Source organism: Protopterus annectens, chromosome 6.part0 (assembly GCF_019279795.1).
Source record: "Protopterus annectens isolate FY-2018-M chromosome 6.part0, PAN1.0, whole genome shotgun sequence".
Taxonomy (NCBI): Eukaryota; Metazoa; Chordata; order Ceratodontiformes; family Protopteridae; genus Protopterus; species Protopterus annectens.
In genome coordinates, this window is record NC_056737.1 from 472,604,589 (window position 1) to 472,632,577 (window position 27,989).

Consider the following 27,989-nt stretch of genomic DNA (forward strand, 5'->3'; position numbering starts at 1 on the left):
TAGCCAGGGTCGCAAGCCAAGTCCTCCTAGCACTCTCTCTGTCCAACCAGTGCTTCGTGTCCCTGCCCAAGTAGCTGACACACACACACACACACACTTTGAGATATGATTTATATACAACCACACAGACACTCCTGGGGAAGGCTGGCACAGGTTCATGAGCTGTGCCCCTTCTGTCCATGCTATAAAGTAGTAATCACTGCCATGAGAACCCTTGCTTAGCTACTAAAAAGGCCCTTACCAAAGCGTGCCCAACTAGTACTGTGCAATATTATTATCCAAATGGTAAGTGTGACTGAGCAGCAAGACTTACTTGGAGTGGCTTTGTGCAGCATCACTATATACATGCAATGTACTCTAGAGCTTAAATTATCTCTACAGAAAACAGCCACAGTTGAAAGGTTTAAAAAAAATTAATAATAAATAATAAGAACACATGACAATGCTTCTTACTACACAGTGCTAGTCAAGAGTTCAGAGATCACAGGGAAATGCTTAAAATAATACAGTAGCAAAGTTCTGACATCAATACAGAAAACAGCTTGACTAGACTTCCTATTTCCTATCTATATCTAAGAGCAAACACAGTTCTAAAATAAACTTGCATACAGAGCAAGACAGTGCTGGTGATGTTGTCGGTTCTGAAAACAAACGCAAAATGCTCTGATTCTCTCTCTGTCTTTAAATTGATAACACAGTACCATTGACTAATTTCAGATTACGTCATTATTCTCTGATCCCAGGCTAACAGAAACTCAGAGCTTAACAGCCCTTTTCATCTTGTAGCTCGTCAGGAAGCCAGAGCAATAAAAGACACTATACATGTAAATTCTAGCCATTAACTCTGGCCTCAAAACAATAGGAAGAATTCCTTCATTCAGACATCTCGGCTCCAAGTTTTGAGATCAAACAATTATACAATGCTTGACTTATCAGCTTTCTTCCAGCAGAGTGCAATGTGGTTACATTTGTGAACTTCAACATTTACCATAATTTTCTTACATTTATGAGAACAAGCATGTGGCTTACATTAATATTTACAAATGACAAAATCATCTACAAAATCCTATCTAACTAGGCTGGCAGCCTTCACAGTCACAATGGCTGACTTATCAAAATTAATGTGGAATGTAAATGGCTTTACAAGTGTAGACAAGAAAAGTAAAGTTGTGTACATGTACCATAAATGTAGATGTTTGAGTGTATTCACTGTTGCAGTCATCACATTTGGGTTATCTGCTTGCAGTAGCCCTCAGTCAGCCTGATTATCAAAGTCTTTGGTCCTGTGTCGGCTGCTGTCTCATCTTCCATGACGTCAGGTAGTCATGGGTATAAAGCATGCAGCCGACACCATTACATCAGATTTTCTTGCCCCAGATGTCAGGTGCACCCCTAATGGGAAGCAATTAAATATAAATACAAGGTTACACATCCAACAAAAAAGAAAATACACCAAAAAGCTTAAAGCCTAGTAAAAAGGAAAAGAGGTACAGCCAAAAGAAGTCAGGGGGCTGGAGGGAGGGTAACCAGGACTGCAACAGTGAATACACTCGAACATCTACATTTATGGTAAGTGTACACAACAGTACTATGTTCTTCGTGTTTCACTGTTGTAGTCATTACATTTGGGTAGATTCCCAAATCTAAGGATGGGAGGAGGAAATCAGATAGCATTAGGACCAGCTATAAGGCTCTGCAAGACTGCAGTGGCAAAGCCAGCTCTGGATTTAGAGAAAACTGGCAAATGGTAATGCTTGGTGCAAGTATGTACAGAACTCCAGGTAGCAGCTTCTAGAATGTTCCTAGTAGGGACACATCTGAGAAAGGCTGCAGAGGTAGATGCAGCCTTGGTTGAATGTGGTCTTATTCCCTGTGGGATAGGTTTTCCATGGTGCTTATAGCAGAAATGAATGCAATGGCCTATCCATTTAGAAATGGTTTGCTTTGAAATGGCCTTTCCCTCTGTCCCTGCATCAAATCCCATCAGCAGCTGTTCCGATTTCCTGAGAGGTTTAGTCCTGTCCAAGTAAAATTTAAGTTGTCTGTGTACATCTAAGGAGTGCAGTATACGTTCCCCTTTGTTCTGTGGATTAGAAAAGAAGGTTGGCAAATGAATGGACTGATTAAGAGCCGCACTGGATATTACCTTGTGCATGAAAGAGGGATTGGTCCTGAGGGACACCCTGTCTACACAAAAGATGATGAAAGGCTCCACTGCCATAAGGGCCTGTAATAAGTGATGGCTAAAAGGAAGGCTGTTTTCCAAGAAAGGAATTTCAACTCTGCACTTGCAGCCGGCTCAAAAGGAGGGAGAGTGAGTTTTTCCAATACAAAGTTAAGGTCCCAGGCTGGAGTTGGGGCTCTCCTGGGTGGTCTTAAGTTTTTGGCCCCTCTGAGGAATGCTTGAGCAGTGGATGAGAGAAGAGGGGTGGTTCTGTGTTGTAATGAGCTGAAATGGCTGAGGCATGAATTTTGATGGAGGAAAAGGAAAGGCACTTGTGAAGCATCTCAGTTAAGTATTGAAGAATCTGAGGTAAAGTGGGTGCTGCTGTGCCCATCCCCTGAGTTTGGTTCCAGGAACAGAATCTTTTCCATTTTTCAGCATAAGATTTTCTAGTACTAGGCTTCCTTGTCTCCAGAATGAAATCCAACACTTGTTTACTGAGGGATGGTAACTGAGAGATCAGGTAATTAGCCAGGCTGCCAGGTTCAGGCTTTGAAGCTGAGGGTGCAGAATCTAGACCTCCAGCTGGGACAGCAGGGTAGGGGTCTGAGGCAGGTGCCATGGTGCCAGCAGTGACACACTGCGCAAGAGGAGGTACCAGTGTTGGCATGGCCAGTGCGGTGCAATCAGTATCGTCCTTGATTTGTCCTGTTTGATCTTTAGTAATACCTTGGAGAGGAGAGGCAGAGGAGGAAAGGCATAAACTTATAGATTTTCCAGCTGAAGGGCAGGGCATCCACTTACCATGCTTGTTTGTGGGGAGTCCTTGTGCAGAATTTGTCCAATTGGTAGTTCTGGGGGGAGGCAAACAGGTCTATATTTGGGCTCCCCCATTTGTTTATCAACATGTTGAATGTCTTTGGTTCCAGTTTCCACATGTGTGAGTCCATGAGATTTCTACTTAGTTCATCTGCCAGTGCATTTAGCTTTCCTGGCAGGAATTGAGCCTGTAGGTGCACGTGGTAGCTCAAGGCTGTGCTCCACTGAGCCATGGCTAGTCTGCAGAGAGGGTATGAGTGGGTTGCCCCCTGCTTGTTTATGTACCACATAACAGTGGTGTTGTCTGTCTTTACCATTAATTGTCCTGGAAGAATGTGTCCTTGTAGGCTGTCAGAGCATTCTGTACAGCTAACATTTCTTTTTGATTGATATGCAGGTGTATTTGACTTGGGTTCCATTTGCCCTGAATGCACTTCCCTGCCAAGTGAGCCCCCCATGCATAGTCTGATGCGTCTGTTGTTAGGGTTCAGGCGGCAGGGGGTAGAATGAATGGCAGACCCTTGTTTTGGTGACAGGCCTCTGCCCACCAAAGGAACTCTAACTGTAGGCAAGGTATGATGGGAATCATTGCTTCTAGATTGTGAGAATGTTGACACCATAGGCTTTTTAGATACCATTGTACTTTCCTCATATGCAGTCTTGCACATGGAATTAGAAGAATGCAGGACGCCATGAACCCCAAGGCTTGCAGTATTTGTCTTGCAGATAGCAGGGTCTTTGTGGCCATTAGTTTGAAGTAAGCTGTCCAATGGACTTGTTTCTCTGGCGTGAGGAAAGCCATCTGGGAAGTTGTGTTCAAGCTTGCTCCTAGGAATACAATTTGTTGGCAGGGTACAAGATGTGATTTCTTTTCGTTGCTACCTTTGTTGGTGTTCATTGACCTTTTGTACAAACACCAGATGAATCAAAAGTTATGTCCTGGCTTTCTGCCTGAATTAGACAATCGTCCAAGTATGGGTATATTTGAATATTTATTTGCCTGCAAAATGCAATGACTGGAGCTAGGCACTTTGTGAATACCCTGGGCGCATTAGATAAGCCAAAGGGCAGTGCAGAGAACTGACTGTGCATGTAGCCTGCTTTGAGGCGCAGGTATCTTCTGCAAGATTCCCTGATTGGGATGTGCAGGTAGGCTTCCTTTAAATCCAGTGTTGCCAACCAGGCATCCTTGCCTAGCAAAGGAAGCAACTGGTGAAGAGTTAGCATCTTGAATTTTGGGATCACCAAAAAAGTGTTTTGGATAGAGAGATCTAGGATAGGATGCCAGGAGTTGTCTTTTCTGGGCACCAGGAAAAGTCGAGTAGAAACCTTGTCCCCTTTCCTCTTCTGGGACAGTTTGAATAGCCCTTATACTTAAGAGAGAGACAACTTGCTTTTGAGCCTCTGGCAACTGATTTGGGGGTAGATCTGGCTAACCGTTTGGGGCTGGTAAAGTGTGGAAGTGGAATCTATATCCTTCGGAAACTATATTTAAAACCCATTTGTCCTGAGTAATGAGTTCCCAGTTTTTTGCCTGCAGTGCAATCTTTCCCCCTAAAGGAGCAGTCAGTTGAGAAGGGTTTGGAAGTTTTAAAATTAAGCCACTGAGACAGTTTACCATAGGGGGGAGTCTTACTACTCCCTGCTTTGGAAGTGGGAACCCCCCACTACTTAGTCCTGTGCGTACCTTGGGACTGAAGCCTGGGTGTTCTGCTGATTCTGGGTTTGGACTGAGAAGGCCTGGAAGAGGCAGGAAAGGACCAATTCTTAGAGGGCCAATGCCTACTAAATCTTGGAGGCTGTACTTGCAGGAAATCTTTAACAGTTTGCATAGATTTAGCTTTTTCCTCCATCTTTTTAAGTACTTCTTCTGCTTTGCTGCCAAACAGGCAATCCTGGTTTAGGGAAGCATCCAGCAATTTAGCTTTAACATGATCTAGCAAAGACTGCTCCTTAAGCCAAGCATGCCTTCTAAGTACAGACCCAGTGACAGCAGCCCTGCAAGACGTCTCTAGTGAATCAAAACCACATTGCAAAGTATGTTTTTCAACTTCTTCAGCAGAATGCATTAATTCCTGTAAATCCTTATTTTCAGCACAGTTTTAACATATAAAACTGGCAGTTTAAGGCCCTAATGGTCAAGGTTGCAGAAGTGTATACATTCTTACCTCCATCTATCCAATGCCCTGGAATCTCTATCAGAGGGGGTAGGATTGTTTGGCAGTAGTAGCCTTAATGCCCTTTGGTCCCTGTGAAATGGTCTCAGGATCCGCAGTAGGATTTTTAAAGAGGAACTTGTTAAAGTCAGGAACCCTGTAATATCTATCTGGTTTTCTAGGAGCAGGAGCAGGAGCAGGAGGTAAGGAGTCTGGGGCCAAGCTAGATTCCAAAAAGGCATCATCAACAATGTCCAGTACAGGGGGGATAGCTAAAGGCCTATGTTGGGGCAGGAGTAAGAAATCCCAATGCCTCTTTTTAGAATCAGAGTAATCCTGGCTTTCCCAGTGAAAATGTTCCCTAAGACTATGCAAGGTTTCACCAAAAGAGAAATCCTCTGGAGGGGAAGCAGAGGGAATATAGTCCTCTGCATCAGAATCCTCATAGGTAGATAAGGGTAAATCCTGGTCATCAGAGGAAACAGAAATTTCAGAATCCTGATCAGAATAATCATAAGCAAATTCAGTCCTCGGTCTCTTAGAGGGGGAAGGTTGGCTTCCCATGATTAAAGTAATAAGGTCTTCAGCCATTCTTATCATTTGTTTTTTAGGCAAAGAGGCCTGACCATGTGGTCTAGGCATTGGTTTTCTAGGCATGGATTGAGTTTTAGGCTTTGAAAAAGAAGATGGCGTCTGTTTAACAGGAAATTCAGTAGGCCTAAATACACCCTCGCCGGTGCCTACACAGCAGCTCTGGACCCATCCAAGGTAGAGACATCCGCAGGTTCCACAGTTGAAGCATCTCGCGGCATACCGGATTCCAAATGGGTCTCAGTACAGGCTTGCAAATCTGAAGTAGCAGGTATCAGGGGCTGCGAAAGTGCCTCACTGAGTACCGGCAAACTGGCGACTAGCTTAGGAGAAGCATCGTCGACAGCTTTGGACCTAGGCGGCCTGTCTCTGTCTTTATCTTTGCGTTTTTTTTTCAGAAAGTCGGTAGTCGGGTGGCTTACAGAAGCCATATCTGGGTAATTGAACCGAGTACCAAAATATTTAGAAGCATAAATATACAGATGACGAATAGTTCGTTGTTTAAATAAGGCACAAAACCGACAGCGAGGTATGTCATGGTCATGACGTAGGCAAGGAATACAGTATGAATTAAAATCTTTATGAGGTATTTGCTTTCCACTAGAAATATAATTATTGACTTTTACTGATATCGGTTTAGAGCAAGAAAAACTTTCCCCAACGGGGTACTTAGCTTTAGTTGAAGACTTCAGTTCTGAAACTTGAAAACGAAAATTTCAGGAGTCAGCCGACCGGCACTTGCGAACTGCTTCTGCTTCGGGCACCGCAAGGCAAGAAAGACTGATGTAAAGGCGTCAGCTGCATGCTTTATACCCCAGACTACCTGCCGTCATGGAAGACGAGACAACAACCGATGCAGGACCCAAGACAATCAGGCCGACTGAGGGCTACTGCAAGCAGATAACCCAAATGTGACGACTGCAACAGTGGAACACGAAGAACATCAGGGAGTACGGAATTATATTAAGACTAGAGTGCAAATAAGTTGCAGGAGAAACAAATAGACGTGAGCAAGTAAATTTGACAAAAAGGATTTGACAACTCAGAAACTGAAAACTCTGTTATATGGATATGGATAGCAGGATACAAGCAGTTAAAATGTTTTTAGTCTCTTTAGTGTTATACATGGGACAGGCAATTTTTTATCAATCAGAAGGCAAGTTGTAGATAGCAATTAATAAAGAGCTGAAGGATTTTATCTGGGAGGGAATATGGCAAGATTAAAGTGCAATAAGCTGATTCTTCCAGCTGAACAAAGTAGTCTGGGATTACTTTAACAGGATATTTCAGTGCTATATGGCTAAGGCTCCTATACACAGCACAAGCAGAAGCCTATAACTCAAAGCGGAAAGGGATAATGAAACAGGGTGGAAGCTTAAGAAACAGGGAAAGACTGGGATTTTGGATGCAGATCCTTAAGGAAAATAACAATAAGTATACTGATTATTATATTCATAAAATAGCAGAAAGTATTCTAAGAACTAAGCCAACACAGGAATGGAGAAAGGAGATTCTGCCAAAAGGATGACTGCATTTAGGGATACAGACAATAGACAAGAGGGGGTTAGAATTTATTAAAGAAAACTGGCAAAAGAACCAAGGTATAAGGAGAAAATAATTAGAGAAGGGAAATGTAATAGAATGGGAAGAGGCCAAGAATTTATTTGGAATGCAGGCTAGAAATTGCTTTCCCTGTCAATGACTGATATCAGTGTATAGGCAAAGAGAAAGAAATGGGGGGATCCTAAGTGAAAGACCAGCACTGGTAGAGTTTTTAGTAGAATCTAGAACAGACACTGCTGTTAAAAAAGGACTAATTAGTGCAGCATTCAAAATATCACATAACTATAAGAATCAATCATAGGATGTTAGAATGAATTGGGAAGAGAGACTGGATTAGCAATTCACAAAGAAACAATGGGGGATATATGTATGTCTCCCAAATAAGCAATAAAGTGTAGAAGAATTAGGATATTTGCTAGGAAGTGTTTACATAGGTATTCTTATACTTCCTTTTATTCTTCCTCAGGTAGACAGCAAATGTTGGAGCTGTGATGGGGAAGAAAGAGGTAATTGGTAACATATCTTCTGGGAGTTTACTGAGTGGACAGATTTTAAAGATTCCCTGCAGTATGCTCTGTCAGAGATACTGGGTGAGAAAATTTGTGTAACTAAGGAAATGATTTTTTGAGCTATGATACAGAATTGGAACTGCCTAGACATAGTAAGGCCTTGCTGAGTCTAATTATGGTGCTTGACAAAAAAGCAATTGCTAGAAAATGGAAATCAAAGTCTAAACCAACCAAGCAGTGAATGTAGTAACAGATATAAAACATCTTGAATCTTGATCTATGGAAAAGGGTGGAAGCAAACTGCATGGGGAAAACGGGAATTGTGGGAACAATACATGCAGAAGAGGAACAAGGTCTAAAAGAAGGCCTGATTTGAATGAGCTATGCAATATCTGGCTGACAATGATTGGATAGATTATAAGTGATGTATAACGATTGCAAGTAAAATGGTGTCAATATGGTTAGGGATGTATGATGTTTGCAACTAAAAGTATGTCAATATGGTTTGTTTTCATTTATATAAATGTATGACAGCCTATGCCACACCTGATAATTTAATAAAGTTGTTTCTTGTTTTAAAAAAAAAAGATTTCAGGATAGATATTCAACAGGGTGGCAGAGACAAAGAAAAAGAGGAATAGCAATACCGATTACAGGAGGGGCTCCAATAGTGATAGAACAAGGGAAAAGGACAACAGTAGATTTGCTGTAGTAAAAAAATACTGGCAGTATAGGAGGATGGTGTGCATTTATAAACTATTATGGAACTTAGAAGACTTTTGGATAAATAAGCAGCTTTCAGCAGGGATTATTATTTATGGGCAAGGAGTGGGATTTAATTTTCAATAGTAAAGATATATAAATGGAACTTATAAGGAAAATATTACAAAAATGGGAGATTTATGAAAATGTATATCAGAATATCTTGTATGGAATATGTGAATATAGTAGCAATAATTCAAATAAAATATACATGTTTTTCCCAAGACATAACAACTAGGTTAGACTGGATATAAATTATAATTTATAGGATCATGTGTATAACTGAAAGGTTTGACATCCATCCAATAAACATTTTCAAATCCTGTACCAATAAAAAACTATGGTAAAGAGGCAGGGTAAGGATTTAAAAATGAAGTACTTTTGACTTTCTACTTGTGTTAAAAAGAAAATAATTTAAGGAATGGGTAGTGGACATGATTCAGTATATATTAAGGAGGATAAGGACAAGGCAAGGACATCTACACTTAAAAAAAGACCCTGCAAACCAGAAGAGGCTAGGGGATACCTTGTTCTTGAAACAATGTCTAGTTTATAGTATTTGGAGAAGGTAGGAACCAACATTCATGTTGCTGCCTCACAAGTCTTGGAATGCAGCATTACTAAAGAATGCTGCCACAGTGGTAATTACCATGGTGGAGTGTACTAACATTGGAGCATCTACTTTTTTGTTTGCTGAAAGATTTGTTTTTACAAATGACCAGCCATTTAGAGAACATCTACCTGGTTATTGGTAGGTCATGTTTACCTAGCTTAAAGGACACAAAGACTTAATCTCATTTCTCCCATTTCCACCATCTCTCTGGTTCTCTCAGTATAATATCTTTACTGCCTGCAGACATTTAAGAGATGTAAAATGCTTCTCCTTTGTTCTGTGGGTTAGGGAAGAAAGGAGGTAACTGCATTGTTTGACAGAGGGTCACTACCGACACCATCTTAGGAATAAAGGTGTTAGACTTCTGGCTAACACTGCTTTCACACAATATTACATATAATCTTTTGTGCAAGAGTGGTCAGAAGTTCAGACATCTTTCTGGCTGATATGAATGACACCAGCATATGTTTTTTCGGAAATAAATTTAAAAGGGACTGATACACTGGAATCAGATGGAGTCAGTGCAGGTTGATGCAACATAAAATGCAGGCCCCAAAAATGAAGGATCTTTTTTTCTCTGAGGTGTTATATGCAAGACCTTCCTCAAAAACTAAGGTATGTGCAGAGAGAAGTGTGTCCCTTGGCATACAAGAGATTACCAAGAAGTGCACTTTGAAGAGTAGCAAAGGTCTTTGGTCAGATGTTCTTCTATGTATAGACAGACTCTGGCTGTTGAGAAGGGTATCACTGCAGTCAAACCATATGGAGAATCTTTTATATTTTTTCAGGTATGATTTTCTGGTGCCTGGTCTTTTGGGTTCCAGCAAAACCTTAATGCCCTCATCAGAAAATCTGCACCTGAAAGGAATAAGACTTAAATGATCCATACAGCTAACCCTTGAGTTCTGAATTTTGGATGCACTGGAGTATCAACCTGTTGCATTAACACAGTGTTATGTTATGGTAGGAACAGGGATTCCTACTATACTACATACACAAGGGTAAAACCTGAGGTTGTATGGGCCAACATGGAGTTAGTGCGATGAGCTCTGTAACTTCTACATTCATGTTTTGAAACACTCTAGAAATGAGGGGAAAGGAAGGAAAGACATAGATAAATGCATTCTTTTCCACTTCACAACAAAAGTATCTACGGTCAAGGCTATGTGACCCTGGAATCAGAAGCACAAGATGTTAAGTCGATGGGTGCCATCTGGGTTGAACAGATCTACCAGTGGGTTCTCTACAGCTTCTGAAGCAGTCCTGAAAGCTCATGGGTCCAGCCTTAATTTGTAACTGTTGATACATGACCAATTTAATCTTCGATGAGATTTTGCCCTAAGGAAACGTTAATGGCTTGTAGATGTAGAATCAGACATAACAGTACCCCATACCAGCATCACCAGTCTACACAGGTGGTACATGTGTCCCTCCTTGCTTAACATGTCACACACATGTGCTGTTGTCTGTCACTTCATTAAGAGTGCCTGGCCTGAGCTCATTTTAAAGGTCCTTAGGAGGAGTAAGACAGTCATCATCTCTCTCACATTTTTGTGTGTTTTTTATTTTTTTGTGCATGCTTCTGTCCCAGGAACAATTGACCCTGGGATACCCTAGTTCTTCTCCTCACACTACAATTATCTGTGATGTTAGACTGGGGAAGGGATGGTGCTGGACTGAACTCTGGTTGTTCTCTAAATGAACTGCCCACCAGGTGAACTACTTCCTTGTGATAGGCAGAAGCTAAATCTACTGGGACAGAGAGTGGCAGTCTTGAAGTCAGATGTTCTTCAGGTACCACTGTATTTTTCTCATATGCAGTCAGGTTTGTGATGCCATCAAAATGACTTTCAACATCTCCCTTGTCTGCAGTCCTCCTGCTTCTACCAGGCTGAGGAAAACTGTCTAACACAAGGAAGTCCTCCCTGAGGAAGAAAAGCTAGGCCCCCTCAGTATCCAGCAGGATCCCTAAAACATTTTCATTTCTAATTCAATGCTAGATTTGGGGATGTACATGGTAAATGCCAGGTGGGATAAGATACATGGTAAATACCAGGTGTGATTAGATGGACATTATAGTGACCACTGCTGTAACTATATCCTATGAAGAGTGAATCAGAAACTCATCCAGATCTGGACAGATATGCACTCCCTTTGTTTTTGGGCAGCTGCATAATGCAGATAGGCATTCTGCAGCTATCCTTGTTGCCATAAAAAGTCCAGAGGCGAGTGAGGTAAAATAGAAGAGGCTGTTTTCCACCAAAAACCTGAGAAGCCATCAGTCATCTGGATGAATTGGAATCTGCACAGAAGCATTTTTTAGATCAAGTTAATCAGCAAGGTATAGCTGCAAAGCAGTGGAAGGAGTATCCATATTACTAGTATTTTGAACATTTTCATTCCTAGAAATCTAGTCATTCAGGAATCCTTCGGTGACATCAGAAACAATTAAGTCCAAAAGCACGAAATACATACACGAAAAATGCCACAGCAGTAGAGGTCCAGAAAGCAAAGCATATAAAATGGCATTTTTAGTGTATGACATCAGAAACAATAATGAACAGAGAACTACCTTCAACACACCCATGGACAGCTACAGCCCCTCCCTCCAATGAAACGTCGAAGTGACCTGCAGGGACTGTGCGATCCCTGTAAAGTTAAGTTTGTAAGTGAACTCTACTCTGTATCCTTGACCAACAATGGATCCTACTCATTGGTTGGATACTAACTGGAACCATGTGTTTCCATTAACAAGGCCAGTCTGCCACCAAACAAAGGGATGGAAGGAAAGAAAGGGGAGAGAGAGGGGCAAGGTATAGCCAGTATTACCTAGGAGTTTTCCATGTAGGATTTATCTCTTGCTATTGCCCATAAACTCTGACACCCCAACAATCCTCTCTCTTTTCTAAAACCACTGTCTGCCCTTGTTTACTTTCAACACAAGGATGACAATTGACTGGGAGAGTTCCAATAATATTTAGTAGTGAGGGGGTGAAACACTTACTCAACCATCTTAGTTGAAGTATTATCCTGATCCTCCAAGATTATGGATGTTACTAGAGGCAAAAAGAAACTGTCTCTCTAAATGAGCTTCTAAAAAAGTAATTTAACATCTTGGGGTAAAGGCAAAAGCCTGACTTGGGGGTGGTTCCTTAACACTGCCATGGATACCTGTAGCTTGCTTCTTTATAAGAAGTGTTAAAGCACACTGTTTCTTGGTCACCAGCGACATAATCCATGGCTCATACCATTTGAGATAAGTAACTGAAATCCTCTCCCTTCAGTTCTGTGCTAAGAAATAAGAAGTGGGAGAGTTAGCTCCTTTTCTTTTGAGGGGTGGTGGGACTCGACATAGAAAGCTGTGTCAGCAAAAGACTGATCCTCTGACAACATGCCCCATATTGTTCTGCAAATTGTTTGTAATCAAACTGGAAAGATGTGGCCAAGGAGACTGTAGTGCCTAAAGGGAAAGATTGGCCCAACATCCAACTGAGAAATGGTAGTGCACAGCCGTTCTGGAATGGGGAATTAAAACTGTAGCAATATCATCTCTTTCTTGAAGTTTAGGAGGAGATGCTATCTTTGGAGGAATGGGGACATCTTTAAAGGGCTCTATGGAACCCACTGTCTGGCACACGACTGAATAGATTCATGTCATTCCTCTGTAACAGCAGCAGCTAGAGAAAGAAATCCTCTGTCCAGCTCCAAAGGGGTCAGAAAAGGTGGAGATTCTTGTCTGAACTCTCAGAAGTCTGGGATTGCATAAAATCCTCCTTCCCAGGAATGGAGAGGTTACTATGACCTCAAACTCTCAGCCTGCAGTTTCTGATACTTGAACATACTGGAGTTGAGCTATCTTCTTTCCCCTAATTGGGATCCCAGACACTGATGGTTTGTCCGATGAACAGCTTTCCAGTTTACAGCCCTGTTCTCTTCCCCTGAAGGTAGCAAGGTGTCATAAAACACCAAATAGGCTGACCTGGGTAGGAACCACAGTTCATAGATAATAGTTAAGTGCTTTTGTTCCAAATACACAAATGGAACTACATCAGAACTATTCAAACTGCATTTACTCTCATTTAAAATATTAAAAACCTCCTGCCATGTAACGCAGACGATCAAAGCAATTTAAACATATTTTGAAAAGATGTATGAAATACATTTTCATACAAGTATTTGGAAATAGTAAAAACATGCATGTATATATTACAATTTGTATCAATGCAAATAAGAATAAAGATTAAAATAAGTTTAATAAATAATAACCTTCCTTTAAAAATCAATATGTAAATAAAAATAAATGTATATATGTTCAAGTTCAACATATTGCAAAAACATGCGTTTTTCTTATATAAATGAAAACTATGTACTTAACATAACGCTGGACCCTTTCATTCACATTCATCCAATATGACTTATGGGTCCTTAAGACACTTGTCTGATCTGAACCAGCACGATGAACATCTAATGCTCCAACCTCAAGCCCTTTAAGAATTCCTTCCCCATCATGCCTTAGTGTGTGGGAGTACCTTAGATCAAGTTTTGCATCAACAAGAAGAGAAAATAAGGGCAGAGTATGGCAGAGAATGGAAATATCCTTCACATCTTACAAAGTGACCATTTGGAAGGGGGAAATGTGGGTTGTTGTAGTGGATGGCAACTGCTGTATCCTCTTCATTCAATCCTTCTGACCAGACTTATGGGTCAGAATCCCAACCTACCAAAACACTTGGAGGGTATCATGACAGGAAACCCTTGATGACACTGGATACAAAGTGTCCTAGCCTGGGCATAGCAACCAAACTGTAATGCTTAATAAAGGTATGCAATGCAGATGCTGTAGCTGCTGCACAAATCTCATTCAATGAATTCCTAACAAATGCTTCTGAAGTGGTAACAGACAGAGTGGCGTGAGCCTTTGTATGATAAGGGGTAATTATTAATTTAGTACACATAAGAAACACAATCTGAAATTCACCTCGAAATACTGACTTTGGACACTCAAGATCCAAGTTTAACTGCAAAGGAGATGAGATGTCAGTTTTTCATGAAGGATTTAGTTCTACGAAGTTGAAATCTCAGCCGCCTATGAACATACAGATCATGCGGGATATATTTACCCTTACTGGAATGATTTGGAGAAAGACTGGTAAGTGAATCAGCTGGTTCATGTCTGTCTCAAACTGCTTTGAGGAGAGAGAAGGGATTGGCACTGTACAAAACAGAAACAGTAGTTTGGAAACTCTTCAAGCAGCAGTGATGCTAGAAGGAAAGAAATGCTTGATATACTAGATACTGATGCTAAAGTGATACTAGAAAAGTAGAGTTGTGCAAGTTAAATATACCATAACAACAGATGTTTGAATGATCACTACTGCAGTATCTTGAGCTGGACTGACCAAAAGACAAGTTTGGACTCTTCTGAGCCTTCCTGCCAGCAAATAGAGGGAGGCTGAGCCCTGGATGGACAATGCTAGGAACAATGAAAAAAAATGTTCACACACTGGCATAAAAAACACAACAAAAAACAAGGAGGATGCAGAAAGACAGCAGCTATTGCAGCAGTGATCATTTGAACATCTACTGTTATGGCAAGTTTAATTTTTACAACTGTACTATATTTATCATAATGATCAGTGCTGCTGTAGCCTTAGCTATACTGGTACATCACCTTGGTTAACTCCATGTGGTAGGTGGAAGGAGAAGAGTCTAGGAGCCACTGAAGAATGGTCCTAGGAAAGCTTGATCTGGACTTAGAGAAGGAATCAATTTTATAGTGCTTTGTAAAAGTGTGTACAGAGGACAAAGTACCAGCTTCTAGAATACTTACAGACTCCAACTCTTTCTAAAAAGGCATAGTGAAGCCAAGGCCCTAGTACAGTGAGCCTTGACCTTTCAGTAATACTTTTGTTATGGCCTTTGACAGCCACTTGGACATAGTCTGTTTTGACATAGGTTGTCCCTTCTTATCTTCACAAAAAATTAACTGATCCAAAGATCTGACAGATTAGTTCTGTCAAGATAGTAAACTTGGATGCCATTTTAGGCATAAAAAGAGGATTAGTTCTCAAAGAAATTCTGTCCTGAAGAAAAATTAAATAGGGTTGACTTGCCATAACAGCTTGGAACTCAAATACCCTTCTTGCAGAGATCAGAGCAATCAGTAAAACTTGCTTCCATGTTAAGAACCTCAAGTCAGCCAGATTAGCTAGTTCAAATGGAACAAGTGTTATATTTTCTAAAACAAAATTAAGATCTCAAGGAGGGGCCACTGGTTTTCTTGGAGGACTCTCTTGCAAAACCCCTTTCAAGAACATTTGACATGACACTGCACTGAAAGGGGTGGATCCATGGGTAAGGTATGCTCAAATAGCTGATAAATACATCTTGAAAGAGGACTAAGAAAGGTCACAGGATAGTAAGTCACACAAACATTGCAGAAACGGAAAACAGCTAGCTTGAATGGGTGCTGGTTATGTTTTTGGCACTAGCTAGAAAACCTCTTCCATTTGCTAACACATGATTTTCTAGTAGTAGGCTTTCTTGTCTCCATTAGTACCTATGCACATCCTCAGTAAACAGGTGCCAAAAGGAATTAAGACCCATCATCCAGGCAGTCAACTGAAGATGACTGATGTTGAAGTGTATCAAAAACGCCTGTTCTTATGTGAGCAGATCCAGGCTGTGTGGAAGCTCGTGGTAATTGCCCCTGGCCATTTCCAAAGGAAGGAAGAAGCAAAGTTGTCTAGGCCAAAAGGGAGTCACCACAATTAACTTGGGAATTCCTTCTGAATCTTCAGAATTGCCCTGGATATTAGTGGAAAAGCATACAGGGTCCATTCCTGTTCAAGGAAAATAAAAGGCATCTGCATCTGTCTTCCAGTTCTTTTTGCATGGAGTCCTGGGACAGAGTCTTACCAGTTGATTGTTCAGAGAGGAGGCAGAGACCTACCTGAGGAACTATCCACAGTCATATCAAATCTTGGAAGTCCACCTGATCTAGTTTGCATTTGTGAAGGTCTGCCCTGATCCTGCTCAGCTTGTCTGCCACACAGTTTTGCTCTGACATAATTCAGGATGTCTGCACAGTGAGACTGCGCTGTGAAGTTATAGCCCAAGATAACAAGGTTAGTCATGCAAAGGAGGTCTAACTTAGTTTCCTCTTGCTTGTTGATGCACCACATGACTGCGGTACTGTCTGTAACCACGTGAACAGTTGAGTGCCTTGATCATGGCAAGCATCTCCTTGATATTTATGTGCTTGCATTAGTACTTACTGTCCCGCATCCCTGCACTTTTATCCCTTCTGAAATTGCTCTCCAAGGAGAGACCACAGCATCAGTGTTGACCGACTGCTTTGGATCAGGGAGGGACAAGGGGGAAAGTACAGTTGTGTACCTACCATAAATGTAGATGTTCGAGTGTATTCACTGTTGCAGTCATTACTCTTGGGTTATCCTGCTGGCAGGCCACCCTCAGTCGGCCAGAATTCCAAAGTCTAGGTCTGGCGTCGGTTGCAGTCGCCTCTTCCCTGACGTCAGTGCGCCAGGGGTATAAAAGAATCAGCCAACGTTATTTTCTTCAGTTTTGCTTGCCCCAGATGTCAGGTGCCCCAAATAGGTAGGTTGAAAAATATATCAATAAGAAATGCATACAGAAAAGTAACATTTCCTTCATCTACAAGCAAATACACCAACAAGGTTGTACAGGATAGAGAAGTGCAGATAAGTCCCAGAAAAGAGAAGGGGGATGGTGGGTGGGTAACCTGGACTGCAACAGTGAATACACTCGAACATCTACATTTATGGTAGGTACACAACTGTACTATGTTCATCGTGTTTCACTGTTGCAGTCATTACTCTTGGGTTGAATCCCAAAGCTGAGGAAGGGTGGCTGGGCTAAATAGGATTAGAAGAGGCTATGAGGCCTTGCAGAACTGCAGTGGTGAAGCCTGCTCTGGACTTAGAGTAGAGAGGCAAGTGGTAGTGCTTTGTAAAGGTGTGGACTGAACTCCAAGTTGCAGCCTCTAAGATTTCTTTGGTTGGTACTCCCCTGAGGAAGGCTGCTGAAGTGGCTGCTGCTCTGGTGGAATGAGGCCTAATGGCCTTAGGCACTGATTTGCCATGTTGAGAATAGCAGAAACAGATGCAATGGCCTATCCATTTAGAAATAGTTTGTTTTGAGATAGCCTTTCCTTGTGATCCTGCAGTATATGATACTAGAAGTTGCTCAGTCTTTCTGAAAGCTTTAGTTCTGCCCAAGTAGAAATGTAACTGCCTGTGTATGTCCAAAGAATGCAGAATTTTCTCACCCTTGTTCTGTGGATTTGGGTAAAAGGTAGGCAAGTGAATGGTTTGATTGAGGGCCATGCTGGACACCACCTTCAGCATAAATGTAGGGTTTGTCCTCACAGAAACCCTGTCTGGATGAAAAATGATGAAAGGTTCCACAGACATGAGTGCTTGTAACTCCGAGACTCGCCCTGCAGTGGTAATGGCTAGGAGCAGAGCTGTTTTCTAGGATAAGAATTTAATATCCACTGTTGATGCTGGCTCAAAAGGAGGCAGTGTGAGTTTTTCCAAAACAAAATTGAGGTCCCAGGCCAGAATTGGTGCTCTCCTAGGAGGCCTAATGTTTTTGGCCCCTCTGAGGTACTGCCTTATTAAAGGGTGAGAAAAGATAGGTGGTTCCGTATTGTACTGTGCAGAAATGGCAGAGGCATGAATCTTAATTGATGAGAAAGAAAGGCCTTTGTTCAGTATCTCAGTCAGGTATTGTAAAATCTGAGGAATGTTTGGTGCAGATGTGTCAAGGCCTTGTTCCTGGTTCCAAGCACAGAATCTCTTCCATTTTTCTGCATAAGATTTTCTGGTACTGGGTCTCCTGGCCTCCAAGATAACATCCATAACAGCTTTTAGGTTCATAGGTTCATACTAGCCTCTGTCCAGCAGTGACACAGAGATGATTCCTGGGGTAAACCGACCTCCCATCCCACAGTCTAGATTTCTCTTGAACAGAGTCAGCCCTATATCTTTGTTTATGAGCTCCATTATGATCCTCTCCATAGCTTTGCAGACTAGACCAGGGGCCTTGAAGGATACCACACCAGTCTTGAAGTAGTGTGAAGTTTGCTTAGAGAAGTTCTTCACTATGGTCTTTTTGTTTGGGGTGGGGGCGATGTGATGGTGAAAGTTAGTTTATTTATGATCAGATCTCACCAAGGAGGAATATACTCGTGTGGAGCATTTTGTCCCCATGTTGTACAATGAGATCTAGTATATTTTCCTTCTCCTCTCGTGGGAACAGTGACTGTCCTAGCTGTTCCATGGCATTTAAATTTATGAACTCCAGGAGAAAGTGGGGCTTTTGTGTATGTTCCCAGTCTATATCAAGTTGGTTGAGAGTCACCAATATGATGGTGATTTGGAGGTACATTTATTTACTCCTCCAGTGTCTTCGTGTGGTCTTCCTGTGAGTGGTTCCTGGGTTCCCATAGGCATGCTACAATTTGTAGGCCAGTGGGCAGTGAGGGTGTAGTGCTTTTAATTTTTAGTGCTGGCTTATATAATTGCTTTAGTGAGCAAGTGCCAGGTAACTTGAGTGCAATGTGTTACAAGTGACTAAATGCAAAACGACAAACAAGTAACTTTCTCAAGTCACAAGAACAAGCCAGTAAAGTAAGTAAGCAATGCAGATATCTACAGTGATGATCCCACAGAAAGTGAGAATTTGGTGGAATTAGAAAGAGGAGTGTTCAGAATGGCTACATTATCTGCCATGCTGCCAGATTTAAGGTCCTGAGTTGGCTGTGCAGGATCTGATTGTTTTGTTGGGTCAGCAAGTGAGAAGTTTGAGGCAATATCCATGCTGGACCTTGAGACAAGCTCTTCAGAATTGGGTACCAATGCTGGCGTGGCCAGTCTGGTGCAATCAGAATAATTTTTGGCTTCTCTTGCCTGAACTTTAGGAGTACTCTGGGAAGGAGAGGTAGTGGGGGAAAAGCATATACTGTTAGATTTTTCCAGCTGAATGATAGGGCGTCCACTTTCCATGCTTGCTTGTGGTAAATCCTTGTGCAAAATCTCTGCAATTGACAGCTGTGAGGGGAGGCAAATAGATCTATGTCTGGGCATCCCCATTTCCTTATTATCATCCTGAACACTTGTGGATCCAGTTTCCATTCATGGGGATCCATGAGGTTTCTGCTTAGTTCGTCTGCCAGAGTATTTGTTTCTCCTGGCAGGAATTGTGCTTGCAGGTGAACTTGAAAGGCCAATGCTGTGTCCCATAAGGTCATTGCTTGTCTGCAGAGGGGGTAGGAATGAGTACCTCCCTGCTTGTTTATGTACCACATGACCGTAGTGTTGTCTGTCTTTATCAGTAATTGTCCTGGATGAAGCAGGTCCTTGAAATCTGTCAGGGCATGTTGAACAGCTAGCATCTCTTTTTGATTGATGTGAAGATGCATCTGGTTTGCAGGCCATGCGCCCTGAATACATTTTCCTGCCATATGGGTCCCCCAGGCATAATCTGATGCATCCGTTGTCAGTGTCTGTCTGGCTGTGGGTAAACTGAATGGCAGACCCTTGTTGTGGTGACAGGCTTCTGCCCACCATCGAAACTCCTGTTGTAGGCAGGGAATGAGTGCAATTACTGTCTCCAGGCTGTGGCAATGCTCAGTCCAAACACTTTTCAGATACCATTGTAGTTTCCTCATATGCAGTCTGGCATATGGAATTAGTAGAATGTAGGATGCCATGAAACCCAAGGTCTGCAGAACTTTTCTTGCAGATAAGTGGGGTTTTGTTGCCAATTTCTTGAAGTAAGTAGTCAGTTGTTTTGTTTGTCTGGCGTGAGATAAGCCATCTGGGCAGTTGTATTTAAGCTTGCACCCAGGAATATTATCTCTTGAGAGGGCACTAGTTTTGATTTCTTTTTGTTTACTGTATACCCTAGGCCAATTAGTAATCTTTTTACAAACGCCAGATGCTTTAGAAGAGTGTCTTCGTTCTCTGCTTGAATTAGGCAGTGGAATCTCGCCAAAGGAGCTAAAATTATTGCCACTGACATTGACCCGAGGTCTTGCAGAATCAATTGGGCTGAAATTCTGGTACTGCAAATTATTTTCCTGACCTGTGTCCTTATCATTTGTACTCTTGAAAGAGGAAGAGAAGCCACCATAGATACCGTACTGAACACAGCTCCTATGAATGCTAATTTTTGGGTCTCTTGTGAGTGAGACTTGTCATAATTTATGGTTATTTCAAAATGTTAACAAGTCTGTAGCACCTGATCATGTGCTTCTATCAGTCAATGCCTGGTTGTGGCAGTAATGAGTCAGTTGTCTAGATATGGAAACACTCATTATCCCTGCAGTCTCAAGTTAACTGCTACTACTGCCATACATTTGGTGAACACCCTGGGGGCTGTGGTGAGGCTAAAGGGCAGTGCTCTGAATTGACAGCAACTAGTTCCCAGCCAGGAGTGTAAGTACCTTCTGGACTGTCTGTTCATTTTTTATGTGATAGTATACATACTGAAGGTCTACCGAGCACATTCAGTCATGCTTGGGTGGAATGGACTGAACCATGTCCATCCGGAACTTGGTGTGTCAAACTGACTTGCTCAATACACTGAGATCCAACATTGGTCTCTAGGCTCTTGTTTTCTTTGGCAGTAAAAAGAATCATGAGTAAGTTTGGGATTTTATTTGGTCTGGTGGGACCTCTTGGATGACTCTTTCTTAGCAGCTTTTGAATTTCTAGTGTTGCTGCTTTCCTGTGACTGGGCAGAACATTGGGAAATTTTCTTAACAATGGAGGAGGTAGACCCCTGGTTTTGCAGGCCTCCACCGCCACAGAGGTGTCACCGTTCATTATAGCTCCCCCTCTGCCTCTTGGGGAACTATCTCCAAGTGTGTCCTGAAAGGACCCTGGGACTTCATGAAAAATATTTTTTGACCTCCTGTTGATTCCTGGAAAAGGCCTTTTGAGGAGTCAAAAAAAAAAACACACTGCAGAGAGGGCCTGTCCATTTTTCTCACACCTAGAAAGTGTGTCCTTTACTGTGCAGCAAAACAAAGAAGTGCCATCAAAAGGAGCATTGACGAATGAGGACTTGAGGGGCTCCATAAAATCACACAGGCTCATCCAGGCATGCCTCCTGATGGAAATACTTGAACCCACAGCCCTTGAGGAGCCTTATGCAGCATGCAAGATGAGCCTCATGGATGAATTAGATATTGCTTATGGGGCAGCCAACTCTGAGAGACTACTGAAGACGGAGCCTCAGCAGTTTCAGTTCCAGAAAGAGATTTTGATAGCTCTTTAATCAAATTGCTTTGAATTCTCATAAAATGTACAAGATAATTCAGCAGATTTCTCATACAATATACCAGATAGTTCACCAATCTGAGTGCAAAAGTTGCTGAAGTATAAACACACTTCCCAAATTTGTCAATCACCCTAGACTCTGTTAGGACTGACGGATAGTGGAACTCAGCTCATCAAGTTTCTTTCTATAGCTGCCACCATCACCATGGCATCTACTGGCACCCATTTACCCCAAAATTCCCTTCCTACTGGTAGAGTCAAAATCTTGTCTCGTCTCTTGGGGACTGGCTCAACTGAATCAGGTTCCTTCCACGCCCACTTAGAGACCAAATCAATCAGCTCATCAGTGGGTAGAGTAACCCTGGAGGTAGAAGGGCCTGCTCCTAGGTCTCCGGAAATACTAATTCCTCCAGAGAAGGGTCTAGGGAAGATCAGCCACCCTTCTACTTAAGGATCTCAAGAATGTCTCCAAATGAGATGTCATCAGGTGGTGATTTTGGGGACCCCTATGAAAAATAGCTCTCTTTCTTTTCTGAAGAAATGTGAAGCAGAGGTCTTTATTTTGCCTCTCAAAAAATGTCACTGAAGAAATGTCCAAAAGTAGACCAGACAAACTCCATACTGCTGTATCTGTTATTCTTTATTTGACTCAGAACAAATTCTTGCCAAAAAGTTAATTCTGTCAGAGCTATTTCAATTTTATTATAACACAACTAGACAGATGAATAGACTAAGGCACGCAGTCTAAGACATCACCCCCGAATTAAACATACTGTCCAGTTTATATACTCTTTTCAACCAATGTTATTTTTAATGTCCTTGTGACTTGTTCTTCTGGTTTCTGTCTGTGTCATGAAAAAGTCCATGGTTATTTCATGCCCTTTTTTGGTTCTCGCTGTATCTGAAGACTTCACAAAAGTCTCTCCACATCATCTTTGCGTCACTTGACCTGTCTGCATATTATTTATTTATTTCTGCATCTGAAAGCCAAGAAAGTCAACTTCCTTTTTTTCTATAACAGGATGCATTTACAGTATTGCTCACAGCTATATGTTATTAATATCTAAGCTGAACATAACTGTTCTTGCAAAGCAAACATATTATTTTGAAAACTGCTGTTTGGCCTTGCACATTTCCTTTCACTGTACACACAGTATATTGGGGAAAATCATTTTAATTTACACAATATCTATCAATTCCCACTTTTTTTATTTAAGACCCATGAAAATTGTAAGACAATTTACAACAGAATACAATCTTTAGTACTTTGAATCCCTTGGTCTGTTGCAACATACGAATCCCTTGCATTTAATGCTATTTTTTTAAGAGTGTTACATTACCAACGGCTGTTACTTGATTAATACTTTTATTAACACAAATCTTATAATGACAATAAGAGCAATTAATGTGGAAGTTGTAGTACCCCACCATAGACACATAGCCATTATTACTTATCTATTTTTAACTTTTTTATGCTTACTTAAGCAAGTTGTCAGTCTTGCAGTTACACAGAAGCATTTCAAAATCTTGTCAAGTTAACCCTTGCTTTCCAAGGCAAAACCTTGTATTAGAAACAAGCATATTTATTTTGCATTGCATAATTTCATTATTGCTTTGGGAAAATAATATTTACAGGAAAATGTGATCTTCTGTACTTAATAGCCTTTCTTAATTCTTCACAACAGTTACTTGTTTGACAGTTTTATAACACATCTGCTCTGTTATATCTGAGATAGCTCCATAAGTTGCATTTGCTGTTAACTTTGTAACTTTCCATATTGCCTTAGTGGCACTATACCAGTGAAAAATTCAGTTTCTGAAATAACACCATTTCCTATGTCCAACTGTTTTAAAATCTTTATTTTTATCATGAACCTCCCAATTTTTCTGGTGATTTTTACCATGTCCTCTGGTAATGTGTGAGTAATTCTCATTAGTGGAACTGCATACTCTATGTAACAGAATTTCTTCTCTTTCATTTCTTCCTTAAAAGAAGTATTATGTGTTAACTCCCATGCTGTTTTTATTTTATACTCAAGTTTTTTTACATGACCATAGCTCTTTTGAAAACAGTACCCCTTTTCCTATTTTTATTAACTGTCAATTTTTTTATGGCTGATTGTTTTACAACTCAACTTTCATAAGATTTTTTAAACATAAAACCTGTATGTGTAACCTCTACAGGGACTGCATGTAATGGCATTTTTCCCTCTGAAAGGAATGTGGCTAAAAACCCAACAATTTGACTTGTCACATGCCTTTGCAAACAAATTTTGCATGTCCAAAATGTACTGAAATCAGGTATCCAATTATGTCCCAGTTCTCATGATTTATTATATCCGAGTATCTCTCCCCATTTTTTCTTTGCAACTGTTTTATTTGCATAGATTGCCTTGTTCCGTTTATAGATTGCTATTATAGAAACAGATTTAAACTTTTGTAAGACTGTTAACAGACTGTTACTGTACTGATACTGTTTGATTGTTATTAACTTACACCGATTTTTATGAACCAACATGGTGTGCTGGTTTTGCTTGGATTTTTATTAGCTGAAAAATGCTATTTGTCTAAGTTTTAATGACTCTGTACTTTACTACCTGTATGTATTGCTGTGTATTATTACCCGGATGGCAGTTACACCAGTTTGACTTATGATGTTTTTGCTGTACATTCTTTTGAAAATATGACATTACAGTCACTGTTTTTTACCAATATTGATCCTGTTTGCTGTATGCATAAGGTGCCTTTGGAGACATACTATACTTTTAATGTGGGGGGGTTTACCCTCTCATTACTATAGAACCTTTTGTCATTTAGGATTTGTCATAGGTACTGCCTTAAATGTTACTCCATTTCCAGATGTAGATGTGGACTTGCATACCCAACATTTAATTGCATTGTTTATTTGTATTAACTTTACTTTAAATCTGTATGGCTGTAGGTTATGTATGTGTTTATTTTGAATTTGTCCTGGCTTATTAAACCAGTAAAGTATTTTTCTGTCTTTTACTGTCCCCTTTGTTTAATTAACATTGAGTTTTGTATACTAACATTGGCTTCCATTGCTTAAAAAGATCCCTGTACGTTGCTGTCAACTGATAATCTGTATTTTGTTAATTTATTGCTTTAATGCCTATTGCCTGCCATGATCTGGTATTTTATAGGGTATACTTTATTTTTTATGTATCCCTCTGTGTTTGTTCCAGTGACTGATTGTTTCTTAATGTATTTTTTTTATCTTGATTTTTTCCCTATTTTTGGGTTTGAAGAAGCACTATTATCTGCATAGATACCCTTTTTGTATTTGACTTTTTTTTCATCTTTTGCAATATGGACAGTTTTGTTTAATGTGACCTATTTTCTTACAAATAAAACATATCGCCTGTTTTTATGAACTTTGTTGTGTATTTGTCTGTCTGTAACCCTGATGGAGCAGAAGCTGCTCGTGTTCCCCCTGTGTTTACATCCCCTTCCTTTCATCACGTAATCTACAAGCTGTTTTTGCACATTTGCTATGTGCATTTGCAATACTGCATACTTTTTTTTTTAACTGTCTAGCACCCTGGCTTAATCTCTGCGTCTGTATCTGTCTGTCAGGCATAAACTGATTTTCATTAGCTGTCTGACGGAACTGCTTTAACATAACATCTTGCCTGACTAAAACATTTTTTTATTTTTTCTGTCATGCTATTTAGACTGTCTGTAAAACAGTTACGTGAGTCTAGACACTCACCTATTTTAGCTGCTTGCTTTGCCATTTGCCAAAGCATTTGCTGTAGCCTTTCCTGTATATTTTTTATGTGCTTTGATTTTGACAATACTAAACTTTCCCTGTAAATCATTTTGGGAATTAATGCCCATAACTATCGTACTGGAGCATGTTTTAGGGGTTTGCCAACACTGTCGATTCTCCTTTCCCCTTCTGACTTAAACTGGCATGTGTAAATGAAAAAAAAAATTTAATAAAGCATTATTTGAAATGGACCACACAGTGTATGCCAACCATTGTTTAAATGCCAACATATTGAAACAAAATTATGTTTTTTTTTTGTCTTGCCACTGAGGCAGAGTCTGTAATAAACAAGACTATTGAGATATATCAGCAGGAGAAATAACTGTCATTTCTGCTGAACCCTGCCCAATGTAAACCTTGCTGGGCTTCTTCTAACTTTCTTGTCAGATTAACCTCTGTAGTTTGTGCCCTTAGTAAATGTTGTTGGGCTCTATCTGATTATTACGTTAAACCAGAAATGTCATTATGTAAAGTCTGAATGCTATGCTGAGTCTGTTTCTCTAAAAGGCATTACTGTCCCTTACTACTGTCTCTAGGGAAATTTTGAAAAGCTGCGAAAACCTTTTCTCTAAAAGGTTAATATTGATAGCACACTGTACTATGTTAGAACATTTTTCTGTTTGTGCATTTGCAATATTTACTATAAATAACATTTTTATGTAGTCTATTACATTACTGACAATAATTACATACACTTGTACTGTATGAGATTTAGGTGACTGCAGAAGGTACATTTAACTGTTGTATATGTGAAGAACTAACAACGCTAGAATCAAACAGATTGTTTATCAGAATAGGATATATTTTATGGTGTAGCTTACATACTAAACTCCTGTGACAAACTAGACAGAAGTTAGGAAAGTTACTTTCATATGTACATTTTGTGTGTGGATTATAGCCATTTATACATTTACAAACACAACTGTTATCTAATGTGTGAACATCAAACGTTTTAGATTTACATTTTTTGTCTGACACAGAAGGTTGAACCATGTAAAATTTATACATACAATAAGTGGGCACTGTAAAGTTAACTGTCTGTACTTGCATCCTGTTATAACTGTGAAGAAAGTTGTTGTTTGTCTTTCAGCTTTTCCCGGTTAGGGGTCGCCAAAGCGGAATTCTGGTCCACTAATGATTGGCAGTTGTTTTTTTTATGGTGTCAAGTTGTCAGCCCGACGCCCAACCTTCAACGAAGGCACGCCCATTCAACACATGTCTTTTGAACGCCCGCTCGACCGCAGGGAGGACATGCAGACTCCCAACCCAAGTCGAGAATCGAACGGGAGAACCTCTTACTGTGAGGCAACAACGCTACCGCTACACCACCGCGGAAGTCCCATAACTGTGAAGAAAGTACCACAATTTATTCAGAAGACAAGCAGGTGATCAGGCTGAAGTCAATCTGGAAAAGGACGGTGTTTCTCTACAGATGAATTGTAGGTGGTCTGACGCAGGACAGCTTCCACGGCGGTGCTCTGTGTTCACCAACGAAGTACTGGAACTGTTTCTCTGTTAAAGCACTGGAACTGTCAGTTTGTTGAACTAACGTAGTAAGTAGTAGGGATCCCTCTGTAATATTAACTGCTGGTAACAGATATATGGTCACAGTCACTGGCCAAGGCTCGCCACTGAAAAAATTTATCCACTGAAGAATGTATCTCTTTCTTTTCTGAAGAAATGTCAAGTAGAGGTCTTTATTTTGCCTCTGAAGAAATGTCACTGAAGAAATGTCCAAAAGTAGACCAGACAAACTCTGTACTGCTGTATCTGTTATTCTTTACTTGTCTCAGAACAAATTCTTGCCAAACAGTTAATTCTGTCAGAGCTATTTCAAGTCTATTATAACACAGCTAGACAGATGAATAGACTAAGGCACACTTAGTCTAAGACGTCACCCCCGAATGAAACATACTGTCCAGCTTATACACTCTTTTCAACCAATGTTACTTTTAATGTCCTTGTGACTTGTTCTTCTGGTTTCTGTCTGTGTCATGAAAAAGTCCATGATTATTTCATGCCCTTTTTTGGTTCTCGCTGTATCTGAAGACTTCACAAAAGTCTCTCCACATCATCTTTGCGTCACTTGACCTATCTGCATATTATTTATTGATTTCTGCATCTGAAAGCCAAGAAAGTCAACTTTCTTTTTTTCTATAACAGGATGCATTTACAGTATTGCCCACAGCTATATGTTATTAATATCTAAGCTGAATATAACTGTTCTTGCAAAGCAAGCATATTATTTTGAAAACTGCTGTTTGGCCTTGCACATTTCCTTTCACTGTACACACAGTATATTTGGGAAAAGCATTTTAATTTACACAATATCTATCACCCCCTCCTTCATCAAAATCCGTATCCTCAGTGACTGATTTTTGAAGAGAGTCCAAGTGCCCCCTTTTGCACTTTCTCTTCCTAGGGACTTCCTCCGTGGGATGGTCTGGTGAAGTATCAGAAGAGATTAGGATACCCTTCTGGAAAGTCTAGAAGCTTTGAGCTGGCTGTCCCTGTGGGGTAGAATGTTGACGCTCACAACATTAAGTCCTCTTAGAAGTAGAGGGTGGATCCAAGGGGGTAGGACCCATCAGTCCTACCGGAGCAGAGAACACAGTTTCTGGTCCACCACCTCCCTATGCTTTGTAAACAACCCACTCGCAACAGAAGGGATAGCTTCACAAACCTCA

At 40.7% G+C, this 27,989-nt stretch overlaps 1 protein-coding gene across 1 annotated transcript in view; it reads right to left on the minus strand.

Annotated features, from left to right (window-relative positions):
• INO80 (INO80 complex ATPase subunit) overlaps positions 1-27,989 on the minus strand; it is a 2,478,170-nt gene that overhangs the window by 1,077,895 nt on the left and 1,372,286 nt on the right. The window lies entirely within an intron of this gene.